Source organism: Sylvia atricapilla, chromosome 4 (genome assembly GCF_009819655.1).
Source record: "Sylvia atricapilla isolate bSylAtr1 chromosome 4, bSylAtr1.pri, whole genome shotgun sequence".
Taxonomy (NCBI): Eukaryota; Metazoa; Chordata; class Aves; order Passeriformes; family Sylviidae; genus Sylvia; species Sylvia atricapilla.
Window position 1 is genome coordinate 52,124,385 of NC_089143.1, and position 13,318 is coordinate 52,137,702.

The following is a 13,318-nucleotide window of genomic DNA, read 5'->3' on the forward strand; positions in this document are numbered from 1 at the left end:
AAGAAATTGCCCATAATAGCCATCCTCAGAAACATGTATATATACTTTCCTCTACATCTTTTTTCTTTCTTCTTCTTTTTAATTGGACCCTAGTAAGTATACATAAATCTAAAATTCTAAAAAAAAAAACCCAGGGATTTTTTTGCCTTTGACAGATTTTAAAGTGTTATCATCTGAGTATGCTTGCTGCCTCTACAGCCATGAAAGTGTGCCTGTTACATTACAAAAAAATAGATGGTTTATATTCTTAGTTAATATCTGGTCTTCCCAAATTATGTTAATGATACTGCTTTTTTTAATAATTTCCAGTGATTGGTGATCTAGCTGACAATGACTCTTCTAGAATACATTGCACCTGTGGACTTCCTTCTCCTATGGAAAATTAAGAAACACATATCCTGGCTTCCCTTTCTAGTGCCATTAGGAGCTGCATCAGGTGTACTGTTGAATGTTTTTTATCTTTTAACTGGCATATTCTGAAGTCAGGAACATCACTAAAAAAGGACACAATTCTAATCCACATAACACATCACTGAAAACTGTTAAAACAAATCTGCTTAAAAGTCAAACCCAAAACATAAAAGGTGCTGAGTTCCCATAGTTCACATCAACCTCATGTACTTTTATAAATGGAAGACAATATTTTCTTTAAAAAAAAAAAAAAAAAAGGAGAAGGAAAAAGAATTTGAAATATTTAATGTCTGTATATAAATTCAGAAAGATTTTTTCCCTGTCTTGTTAAATTGTGTTGAAAAAACCCAGCCAGTGCAACAAGACCACACACAACTAAAAAGCATTTCCTAGGTAAAAAGTGCATTTTTCTGTTCTTTGGAGGTTCCCAGATTAGCCTGTTTCTTAATCCTTTTTCAGGTAGTAATATACCTGTACAAAGTCGGTAAAGGAAGGTATAGCTGAGGCAAAGTAAATTATGAGCCAAATTATTTTCCTTTTTTCAGTCCCTTCACATGAGAGACAGAGTGTAAGTCTCCACCAATTAAATTATACTGAGATATAAGACTGGAACTAATGGAAGCTGTATTAAATGTATCTGTGGATATAATTTCAAGTGCTCTTTCCACACAAGACCTATAAACTTCTCCTGGTAACTAAGATGTCACTGAGTCTCACCATTAAGCTCTTGAGTCCCAGTACTGAGTTCCCTTCCTGAACGATTTCTTTTATAGATCAAAATAGCAAATCTAGTGTTTGTTTGCCCTCCTTGCAGGATAAAACATCCCCATCCACCAACTAATCCCAGCAGGCTGATCTAGGAAAATGTCATCTGAATAAGATGATTGGTGTCCAAGCACTAATACTTCAGGATGAACAAATAAACAAACCATAGATTTTTTGTGCTGTTAGAGATGAAAATTTAAGTAAGTCCTTTTCTAAAATAAGTTGTGTGGTCTTGTACCTGTGAAAGGGAGGAATTAATCTAAGATGTATTTCTGATAAATATTTAAATGGGATAGGCATGGGCACTTGCCACATATTTGGAAATTTAATTTAGTACATGATAATCACAGTGTTTTCTTCTGCTTTTGTGTGTGTCGACTTTTTTAACCTGCTGTAAGGACAAGGATATTTTTGCTTTTTGCATGCATAAAAAACCTGTGAAGATTCACTCACTTGAGTTTTCTTCCAGAAAACGATAGTGGAAATCATGCTAGAGTGGAAGAATTACACTGTACACATGTTGCTCTCTTCTGTAGCCAGTCATTAAGTTTGGAAAAGACTTCTAGGATCATTGTGGCCAGCCATTAATCCAGCACTGCCAAGGCCACCACTGCACTATGTCCCTAAGCAAAACATCCATACCTTGTTAAACACCTTCAGGGATGTATATTCCACCACTTCCCTGGGCAGCCCATTCCAGTGCTTGACCACCTTTCTGGTGAAGAAATTTTTGTCCACATGCAACCTACACCTCTCCCGGCACAGCTTGAAGGCGTGTCCTCTTGTCCTATCACTTACTACCTGGGAGAAGAGCCCAATCCCCACCTGGCCACAGCCTCATGTCAGGGAGTTTTGGACAGCAGTAAGGACTCCCCTGAGCCTCCCCTTCTCCAAGCCAAACACTCCTAGCTCCCTCATCTGCTCCACGTAAGACTTGTGCCCCAGACCCTTCCCCAGCTCCAGTGCCCTTCTCTGGACAGGTTCCAGCACCTCAATGTCCTTCTTGTAGTGAGGGGCCCAAAACTGAATGCAGGATTTGTGTCTTTCACACAAAGCTCATTTCCTATTTCTTCCTTTTTACTGCAGGAGCCTGTTGCACTCACCTGCCTCAGCCCACGTAACTCAGTTATTTCCTTTTTATGCATAATGTGCAGCACACTACAGGGGCTACAGGGCAATTTTCCCTTTCCAGCTTCCATATTTACTTCACGGAAACTTCCTTTATCAACCACATTTGTGTTCTTAGAAATGTGTTCATTTCAATAAAAATGACTTACTGTTTTATGGAAGTTGAAGGCAAATGACCCAAATCCTGTAAATCATTAAAAATACTCTTTCTCATAGAACCCTAAGTTGCTATTTTCTCAGTAGCAGAGAAAGCATTTTACTATAAAAAGTTACATTTTTGCCCACACTAAAAATTCTGCATTAAAAATAAACTAAATGAGGGACAGATGTTTTAAAGAGTGGACCTACAATGAAGTATTAAATATTGCTGGCACAGTGCACCCTTTGGTACAGTTTAGTCTCTTTTTGCAATAGGCATGTTTTCACAGCTGTAAAAGCACCAGAAATTACTGTCTTTGCTCCAATATTAATATAGAAATCTATTTAAAAATACACCAGACTGCTGAACAGATTAAACTATTGTTCATACATTCTACCATTAAAATAACTTGCTTTTAGAAATAAATATTAAAGTCAAATGTTTTGAAGTTGTTGAAGAGGAATAGTGTCACTTTGAAGAATATATGGATTATCTATACAAAACCAAACAATTCCAATTTTGTCAGAAGAAAAAATGCAAGCCTCCTTAAGAAATCAAACCTGGTACTTGCTCAATGTCAAACAGCAGCACAGAGAAGGTGGACAGTCTTGTGTAGTCCCACTCCAAACCTGAGCTGAGAATTCAGTGTAGGGTTAAAGCCCTTTTCCACAGGTACAGGTGATGTCTTAGAGCTATGGGAGAAAGTGAGACAGGTCATGGAAGAGTAGATTCTATGGTCTAAGGGATTTTTGTGTTAAAACATGATAAACATTAACAAGCTAGGCATAGAGATAGCACACAGATGCTAAATCATAGAATGATGATACTAAAATCTTCAGACCTAGTAACTGTGAGGATGAACTCGATAAATCCATAAACCACAATAGAACATGCTTACCACTACACATAGGTTTGCTACATTCTACATCCCAGGCTGGTGGCTCAGAACTCCAAAATCAAACATCACAATTTCATACTCTTTGCTGAATTTTGTCTCAGTCTGTGCTTCATTTACTTGAGCAGTAACTAAGCAATCTGAGATCAGCATAGTCCACTATGAAGTGATGACTACTTAAGTTTGCAGCCTGTCTGGAATAAGAATAGTTCTGAGATGTCCATAGCTCAATTCATTTTAGTCAGTGCTATTTCAAATATCAATTAGAAACATTAGTTGTGACTTTTACTACTCAAAGCAAGAAGATGAAATGTTACAAAAATCTGCGTATAATGTTAAATGAAAGATGGAGGACTTAGCTTGGGTCTTTGAGGGAACCAAGAAAAAATAATTCTATTGAATGTGCAAGCATCTAATAATTTTTTGTCTAAACTCCTGACAAAGAAGGGATGGGTTGCTGAGGAGAGACAAAGCTTGATTAAAAGCTCAAAACTCCAGAAATACTGTTTTAAAAGCTAGGGGAAAAAAAACCTAGACATAAGACAGGATAAGCACACATATTGGCCAGCCCAATCAACCAGCAGGATGCAAGTGCATACAGTAATAGAAACAAAACCACACAAGGCTTTGGGAGCATAGCTCCTGCTCAGTAAACAAATTCCTTGGACTGGAGACATTTTCTTGGGAGGAATTTTTGTGGCAGAAATATTTCTACTCTCTTCTGAAAGCCCTGGAAAACCAAACCCAAATCTTCCCCCGACTGTGTGCACACACACACACAAACTGAAGATGTCAACAGCCCAAGTGAAACAGGATTGTCATCCTCTAGAAAGCCCCTTTGTTATCTGTCTTGGGCAGGTCTTTGCTGAGGAGGTTCTACCCATCTGTGAAGCTCAAATCCCATGACATAACTAATTCCTGCCCTGAAGGAATGCCCACATGTCTGGAAGCCTTGTTGCTGTGATGGGCATGTCCCACACAGAGCCTCACCAGAGTTCCCCCAAGGGGTCCCAGCCATGCACACCTGGGGATGCAGAGGCATGAAACAGCAGCACTGCCACCATGGCCAGCACAGCCCAGCACATAAGGAAACAAAGAGAGCCCTCACCCCTCTGGTTAGACAAAAAAACCCCAGGGGCTATAAAAATGTAAGGAGGGAAGGGAGAGGGGGGAGTAAAAACAATCTCTGAGCAGGAAAACAGGATAAATTCATTGAATAAATTATTTACTGGAATTATTCACTTAGCTTCAATTACAGTCTATCCATTCTATCCACCATCTACATCAAATTATAATAAATTATTCTATTATAACTTGGCTTCATGCCTGCTGATTTGCAATAGCTTATTTTTTTAGAAAATAATACTCTGATGTTGTTCAACCTTCCACAGGATTTAGATGTGCACACCTGGACATACCCAAAAGAAAATTTCTTTTTGAGAATCTCACTCCTTCTGTAAATTAAAGAGAGGGGAGTGAACATATTATATTTAAATTGCCAGCAGATATTTTGACAACATTAAAAAGACCCAAAATATTAAAACAATAATAGAACAAAGATATCCTGTTGCTTTCTTGAAGAGGTTGATATATGTCCTTTACTGGATACTTAAATGTAATGTATTCTGAGAATGCATAAGCACTGTCCATCCTTCTGCCATCAGGTCTCTTTACAAAGCAGATGTTTTAGGATTCTTCTGAATCTAAAATATCTTGTTCTGCTTTATGAGATCACCTCTGAAATTCAAAAAGAGTAGTACTTGAAGATTAATTACAACAGGATGCAGGAAAAAAAAAAAAAAACAAAAAACGCTTGCTTTTTTAATGTAGTATGAAAAAAAATAAGATTGGTTTCCACACCCACAGAGAATAATTATTTTTTAGGAATCCAAACTTGCACTGGGATAAAATGAGCTCAGGTCAAACTAAAAAGTCTAGTTATACTGAAAGAACAGCAGGTGAAATATGCAGTTAAGTCAAGGGTTTGCAAACATGAGAATACTGCTCACCTTCCTTTCCTCATTCCCATACTCCCTCTGTGCCCATAAGCTGATCAGACAGACACTGAAGTTTTAATTCTATATACACTGTAATTTTTACATCCTTGATTTCAGCTCAGCATGTATCATATCGTGGATGAAAGCAGAAACAAATAAGGAAAAAGGTGTGCAAAACCCCTGACTTTTAAAGTTTTTCCAGTATTTTATGAAACAACACTACAAAGCAAGAGATAACCAAGGCCTTATGGGTTTCTCTTACCAGGGGCAGCTGCTGCAGCAGCAAGATGTGGCCAAATTCTACCCATATGTGAGCAATCTGAAGGCAAAGTTAAACCAGGTGGGTGAAAGGGTGGTCATGCTCTGAAGGAGACAGATTGGTTCTGTCCCTGGCAAAAAAATTAAGGATAATGTAGAAGATAGCAGCACAGAGGAATTCCACCACAAATTCACATCCACATTTCAAGAATGTGAAAGCGCATTGGATGTAGCTCCCTCAGGTTCCACCCTTTCAAATATGCATCTCAGAAGAAATGCCAGACATCACATCAGTAAGATGAAAACAACAATCACTTTTTCTGTCACTCCTTACAGGAAAAGCGTGAGGTTTTATTTTGCTAGTGTCAACTTGTTCTACTATGCTTTTGTAATCCTACAAACACACCAGCACTACTTCCATGTACTTTCATTGCTGTGTCTACTACCATTAAAGGGTAAGCATATACTTCAAGACAATAATTCACTTAGCTAGTTGCCAGAGCCAGCATTATGTGAATAAGCTTGATAGATCTCTGTTCCTAACCTATCAGAAAACAATTTATGGAATCTAATAAATTAAAAATGAATTGTCTCCAGCAACCATATATTTCACAATAAATGTATGCTCTTTGATCTCAACTGACTGTGCTATGTTCTAATTAATTTTTATACAGAAGTTTGCTATTGCCCCTTAAATGGATTTTATACACAAGACTAATCAGCTAGCATTTTCAGCTGTGCCTTTGTCTTTTCACCTTCCAACCAAGTTAAAAATTCACAGAATTCTAGAATTTATGGCATAGCTTTCTACATATAAGCCTTTTCAATTTAAGGAAGGAAAGACATATATTTTTTCTCTGCTTTCTTGACCCCAACAGCCACATAATAGAAAGAAATACATGCCAAGAGCTTAAGGACTTGCCTCCAGACAACGTGACTTGTGGAAATGACCCACTCCCTGGCTCTCAGCTTTCTTACCTTGCAAAAAGTACTGGAGTTACTCAGTCACTGTGTATCCCCTGCACAATCTTCTAAGATAGGTATAGAGCCATTTGGTGTTGCTGTATGGAACAGCAGAACAGCTGGCATGGAGTAGGGGTTTAGCCCTGTTTCTGCTGGGGTGCTGTAACTGCCCATTCATGAGCAGATTTTCCTGTATCAATCAGTGACCATGAACCTGGAAAAGACATCCATGACTGCAATACAAAATCTCCAATTCCGGCTGGATGCTCTACGCACAGATTATTTAATGCATCTGATGTGTAGGTTCTGGCATCAGGGAAAGAAAACACCAGCGAGGCTGGGGCAGAAGGCATTACCCTGGGGAGCAAAATAAAGGAGAAATGAGGAGCTTGGCTACTGATATCATTTACCCCCTGCTTTGCCACAGGAGGTAGATTCCGTTCATCTGCAGGACTAAAATGCAATAAAATTTCTAATTACTTAGAAATGAAAAGACTTTTATTCCCTTGTCCAAATTCTTCTCTGTCTTTATGGATTCATGTAGAAAGGTCTAAGGCTCTTTACATGTTTTTGCATAGCACCATCACTGTCCTTGCTTACAAGTAATAATCTGTGCCTGTCTACCTGCTATTAATCTCTGAAGGGCAGTAGGATGCAAACACTGAAGCTATGAGATGCTCCAATATATTTTAATGCATAAATATTTATATTTAGATTTATATTTAAATGCATAAACATATATGTGTGCTTTGAAAATGAAAATAAAAGCTTAAGGAAATGAATAAAGCATCCCATAAATTCCAAAGAATTCCCAGTGAGAAAGAGAACAGCGAATTCAGCCTCAGCATCAGGCATCACTACACAATAAAAAATTGTTGTTGCATACCATGTGGTCTAGAGACACCAGTAAAGTTATATCCACTCAACAAAAGGCAAAAAAACTGTCTCTGTAGAGTGGCTTAAGTATGTAAGGACCCCGCCTTGGGATACAGCCAGATGACCCTGGGAGATCTCTTTCAGCATTTTTCTATGACTGTGTAAAAAAAGTTATGGGGATTTTAGAAACTGGTATTTTAAACACATTCTTTACTCTGTGGTGAAACTCTGTCAAGGTGCATTCTTACACTTTGATACTGAGTTCCTTTGATACTGACTGATATTACAACAAGTAAGTAAGAATTATGCAGAAAATAAATTATACTTTTAGAAAATGGGGTGGTACTTTTAATTTTTTTTTCACGTACAGACCATACAAGATCATTTATAATAAATGTTCAAAAATTAAAATAAATTCCATAATACAGACAAGAAGACAGTGCAATGGGAACCAAATGGGAGTAATGGGACCCAGGTGGTTGGAATGGGTACAAAAACCCACATAGATGGCTATGTACAGCACAAATTGGAGCCTGGAGATGATTATAACTGGAACCTTCCAAAAGAAAGAATGGCTGTAAACTGTTAATTGTATCAGTGCAAACATCTTGGTGACCTAATACTGAGAAACAAGTGATGAGGCAGAAGTGTATAATTTGCAGCTTTAGTTGTAGCTAATACAATTAAATAGTGTAGATACTGAAACTGTACCATATTAAGGAATATATCAGTATAGGGCATCATGCGCAGAGAATTTTAACTCTTGATTAGGATGAGACCTGAGCATAACAGAAGTGGCAAGATAGAATTTACTTTCAACTTGAGTCAAGAAACAAAAAGCCACACAGCTTCAAAAGTCACAGGACAGAACTGCCAGATCAGGACAATTAAGGATAATAAGCAAAATAGGAGAAGGCTGTTATCCAGTAAAAAAGCTGATAGAGTACATATATTTAGGATTTATATAGTTTGGGCCACTGAAATACCTTCATTTACTTATCCATCTCTCTATTTATTCCAAGACAGAAGAACAAAGCACATCTATCTTACAAACAAAGCTCTCCTGGATGAAAAATAAACACCTTTCAGAGGTTTTTCATTAAGACACAGAATATCTACAATACAGCACAAAATGCTAACAGCCAGCCTAGATGAAAGAGGCAAGAAGCATTTCTGCCATTGGGTATGTAAGGTTAATATCTTGAAAGGATGTAGAGAGACTTTTTCAGCCTTGTTGATAGCAGAAGATACAGGGAATTAAGAGCCCACATCCAGGACTTTGTAGATGTGCATTTTATAAAGATGTCCAACAAACCCTGTGACTGAAGGACAGTGCACTGATTTTAGTACTTTTCCTTCCCTGCAGAAAGACTGAGAAAATGCACACCGTTTTATTTGCTGCACTTTATAAAGCATTGTGGCCTCTTCTTTGGCCACTCAGGGATCCTGTGATAACTGAAGTCTCCTTGCTAGCACCTTTTTTTTTAGAAGGAGGGATTAATTTTTTAGAAGGAAGGAAAGAGAGGGAAGACATTGCTGCTGTGCATCACAGTCTAGCTTGAAACCTTTAGAAACACTTTGAATGTATATGTCCATGTTGTACACTGACAAAAATATCAATTTGTTAACAACACACCCATACACCAAAGAACAGTGAATCAAAAAGTTCAACTTATGAAGTCCCATGTAAAGCGAATTTTTTAACTTATTCAGATCCATCTTCTCAAAAGAAACTGATACTATTTGTTCCTACTTAGATGACACATCACCCCAAGAATAAAAATATTTAAAGTACATATTATAAGCAATGTTTACTGGGGGGGGTGTGGTGTTGTTACTGTTTTCCATTGTAGTGCCATTCATCTGGTAATATATTTCACTTTTGTTAAGCTTTTTTTTGGTTCTGTTTTGCCTTTCAATGAGAACCAAAGCCTTTGTAGCATATAGTATAAAATTAAATTTAAAAAACCAAATAACCCTGCAAGGAATAGTGAGGAAGCAATCAGAAATTTGTAAAATTATACAGACTGTAAGCAAGTAAAGAGCAGAGCACTCTAGGTATTAAAATCAAGTGGAAGTAAAAGTCACTGCTTCAAGATGGTAACAGGGTAAGACCAAAGCCAGACAACATCATCAGATTGACTGACTAAAGGCAGACAATGTAGAGGATTTTTTTTAATTACATTAGAAGGCTGAAAATATGAAATGTGAAACTTCTGAAAAACAGAAAAAGAGAGGAGAAGAAGTGAATTCGTAAAATACAAAATACATCAACATTGCAGCTAAGTAAAACCCATCTAAGTTTGGTGCCAGTAACCCAGTCCACATAGTTTCTGATGGTAAACAGCCTGGAAGAGGTGGCAGGCCTTTACTGGAGGAAAAGAATAGACTAGGTAAATCCCACGTGAAAAAGAAATGAAAAACATCTGCTAAAGACACAAATGGTTTGTTGGCTGACGTCATCAATGGGAAAGCTCCCAGTATATCAGGTCTGGGCTTGCCAGCAGGAGTTGCTGCAATTATTCAGAACAATTAGAGGTGATATTTCCAAAAGCATGGAGATGACAGGGCCAATAAATAAGGTAAGCATGAGATTGTCAACAACTGAAATGTAAGTATTTCTCATAAATCTTTTGAGGACCTGTGCAACTCAGTGTTTTAAAGCTAACCACCAGGGCCTCAAATTTGATCAGTCATACTAATACGGAATAATATCCTCCTCCATGACCAATGCCACTGAAATCCCCCAACCAACATGATTTCTGCAATATGGAGTAGAACCTCCCCTTGTCAAAGAGAAACGTAATTGTGAGTGCATACACCAGATAATATTTTCACATAGCATGTACTTATTAATTTTTAATAAGCATGAACTTTCACTGATGTTGACATTCATTATTATTTAGATTAACTAACTTGATTAGTCTCATTACGATTTTTTTTCTTTTCCTTTCAGGAAGATGTCCAGTATTTGTATTTTTTCACTGTGGCTATGCTTCAGCTTAGAAAAAGGCATAAAACAGCTCTCATGTTTAGATGTTGAACTTTTTTGATATACTATGTCTATGCATACAATATTCTCTAGCTGGGCATACAGGTTAACAATACTTTGTAGATAAACACCAAACATGGTTTAACAAATTCACCTAATGCTAAAATCTCCTCTTTTTGGCCAATAATGAACTGCATTATGCACACCCACCATCATCAGGATTATTTAAGGAAGGTTCTCAAAATTATGTCCACATCATGATTTGCTGTCAAGCCTGATTTAAACTGCATTCTTAATTCATTCATCAGAGCTTATTTTTTTTAACTATTCATCTTTCTTAGTACTTTGGTAAGAAAAAGTCTGTTAAACAAAGACATGATATGCCTTGCATCATTTTGAACTGTTAAATTACTGCTCCTGGAAATCAACCAAGGGTTTCAGTGGCTTCTTCACACTGAACTGCATCATGAACACTCATCCCTTGATCTGCTGTCTTGCTGTTAGTTTCACAGCTGCCTTCAGTGGACTTTCTGCTAAAAGCAAACCTTTCTGTCATTTACATCATGCCCTGCATTTCATGGAAAACCTGCACTGAAAAGAGATATTTTTACTTCATTCAAGGCAGATGGCTTATGGCAAATACTGCTTATTTCAATGTTATATTATTGAGACATCTCTTAGATGCGTAGCCCAGCCTCAGGACCAAGAGTCAGTCCCTCCTCCCTGGCGTGTTTCATAAAGTATTGACTCAGTGCAAGTGGAGTAATGACACTACAGTTCATGCTTCTTTTTTATAATTAATTTCCAATCATTCATATCCTTTGAGCTGAAAGTTAATTACATGCTCAAGTCACTTACTCTGAGATTAAATAGTACCAGTTCCTTGCATGCTTAGAATAAGTGAGCACACTCAGCTTTCATCTTAAAAACATGCACGTTGCTATTTGCCTCAAGAAGGACGCATTAATGGAGATTTTCAAAATCTTCTCAGGATGCAAATTGCCATTTAAGTGTCAGATATTACTTTATTCTAAAGGGCTCTGAAGGTAGAAAAAGTAAGGACCCTGGTAACTGTCAGAAAAACTAAAAAAAAACTCCATGAGAGAAATAAGACCTGGTAGAGCAAGTATAGGATGAGAAGTGGTTTGGCTAAAGGGATGCAATGAAAAATCACAATTTGTCTTACAAAGTACATTTTCTTAATCTACAAGTTTAAAACAAATGAAACAACAAGAAGTTCTTCAAACACCCTGCTTTACAAACCACACCTGAAGTCATGCTGCATGCTCTCTGGCTCACATTAGAAAGTAATTAACAATTTTGTTGACAATCAACAAACCAGAGTAAAATCCAGCTCATTTTTTCATACCACTATAGAGCAGATAAAAAGTCATCACCATTTATTTTTGTACTATGGAAAGCAGAAGTATTTTGGAAGACAGATTTTTGGATCTCTGAGGGATGACAGCATTTGTGCAGAGTAATTTGCTAATCATATATACACTTCACAAACAAATCCCCCATTGCACACCATCCTAGATGGACTTGTTGAAAACTGGGGAAGCGACTATTTGATATAGAATCCTTTTCCAGTCACATCTAGCAGGTATGAGATTCCCTTCCCTTCAAATGTTGAAAAAGGCTGCAGAAAAACTCTTTGCCTTGTGAAAGATGCACAGCTGCTCTTGGTGGCTTCAGAAATGGAATCAGTACCTGCATTCAATGCCTGTGCTACTATAAGGAAATAAGAAACATCTTGTTTTCTAACTGGTACAAAATAAAGCAAAATCCTTATGCCATACATGCAAGAATAACCCTTTCATATCCATTCTGTTATCCTGAGAAAACATGGTGTAAGTGCTACTCTCAAACCCACGGTGACCTTGTGCACAATGTGTGGAGGAGACAAGCAGTGTGAAGAAACAGAGACCAACTTCAGCTGGAATTTAAGCTGGCCTCACTCTTACTGGCACAGGATAGCTGACAGCCACAGGTCTACTAAAGCAACCAGAACTACAACACTACACATGCATCAGACTTACAAGACCTGCACTTTGCAGCACGAGGAGAAAGGAGTTATTCTAAGTTAAAATCATCCCAAGTGAAAGGCACAGCTTAGAATCTCACCTCACACACTCACCTCTGCAGGCACCAGGACCCTGGGGCAGCTGATAGGGCTGAAACGAGCTGCCCACCAACTGCACCCACCACGGACCACTCCCAGGATTGCTGGCCACGAGCAGGTGCCAGCAGAATTGGTTTCCTCCAAGCCCAGGTGACAGCAGGGCTCTGGGACAACCCAGAGCAGGCTCAGGGCACTTGCCCCTGCTAAAGGCTCTCACAGCACCAAGAGAAAGAGTATTTTAGCACACACAAAAAAATTAATTAGCAAGAGAAAGGGTTACAAGCTCCATAATTCACGGGTCCCACATTAATGATTAGCTAAGTGAAGGAGCTGCCCAGTTGGTAATTTGATTCGCTGGAAAGGAAAAGGCACTCTATGGACCTTGAAAGGTTTTAGCAGAACTGTGTGTCCCAGGTCACCCTGCTTCCCCCTGCATTCACCATCTCATTGTCAGGCTCAATTTGCCAGCAAGGTCCTGACAATAAACACAAAGATACATTTCAAGGTTAGTAGGCAACGCTTGAGCCACTGTAGTCATCATGAGCCACTGTAGTGATGAAACGAAGGAGATGCAGTGTTGGAAAGGGTTGGGGCTTTTGTTTTACTTTGCAAATGGCATGGTTTTACTCAATTATCACTCTTCAGTTTTTTTACCTTCATCATTAAGATTTCATATGTACCTATGCTGCTAAAAGTAAGCAGAAAAACATTCCTGGGAAGTTGAAGGATATTATTTATTGCTTGTAGGGAGAAATGAATGGTCAGCTAA

The 13,318-nt window shown here is 38.1% G+C and overlaps 1 protein-coding gene across 2 annotated transcripts in view; it reads right to left on the minus strand.

Annotated features, from left to right (window-relative positions):
* Positions 1-13,318, minus strand: part of BMPR1B (bone morphogenetic protein receptor type 1B) — a 180,176-nt gene that overhangs the window by 92,719 nt on the left and 74,139 nt on the right. Inside the window, exon 3 of one of the 2 annotated variants that reach the window (XM_066317929.1) lies at positions 12,931-13,024. The exons of the other annotated variant lie outside the window; for it this stretch is intronic. The gene's annotated coding sequence lies outside the window, so the exon portion shown is untranslated. The remainder of the gene's footprint in view (positions 1-12,930; positions 13,025-13,318) is intronic. 2 annotated transcript variants of the gene reach the window in all.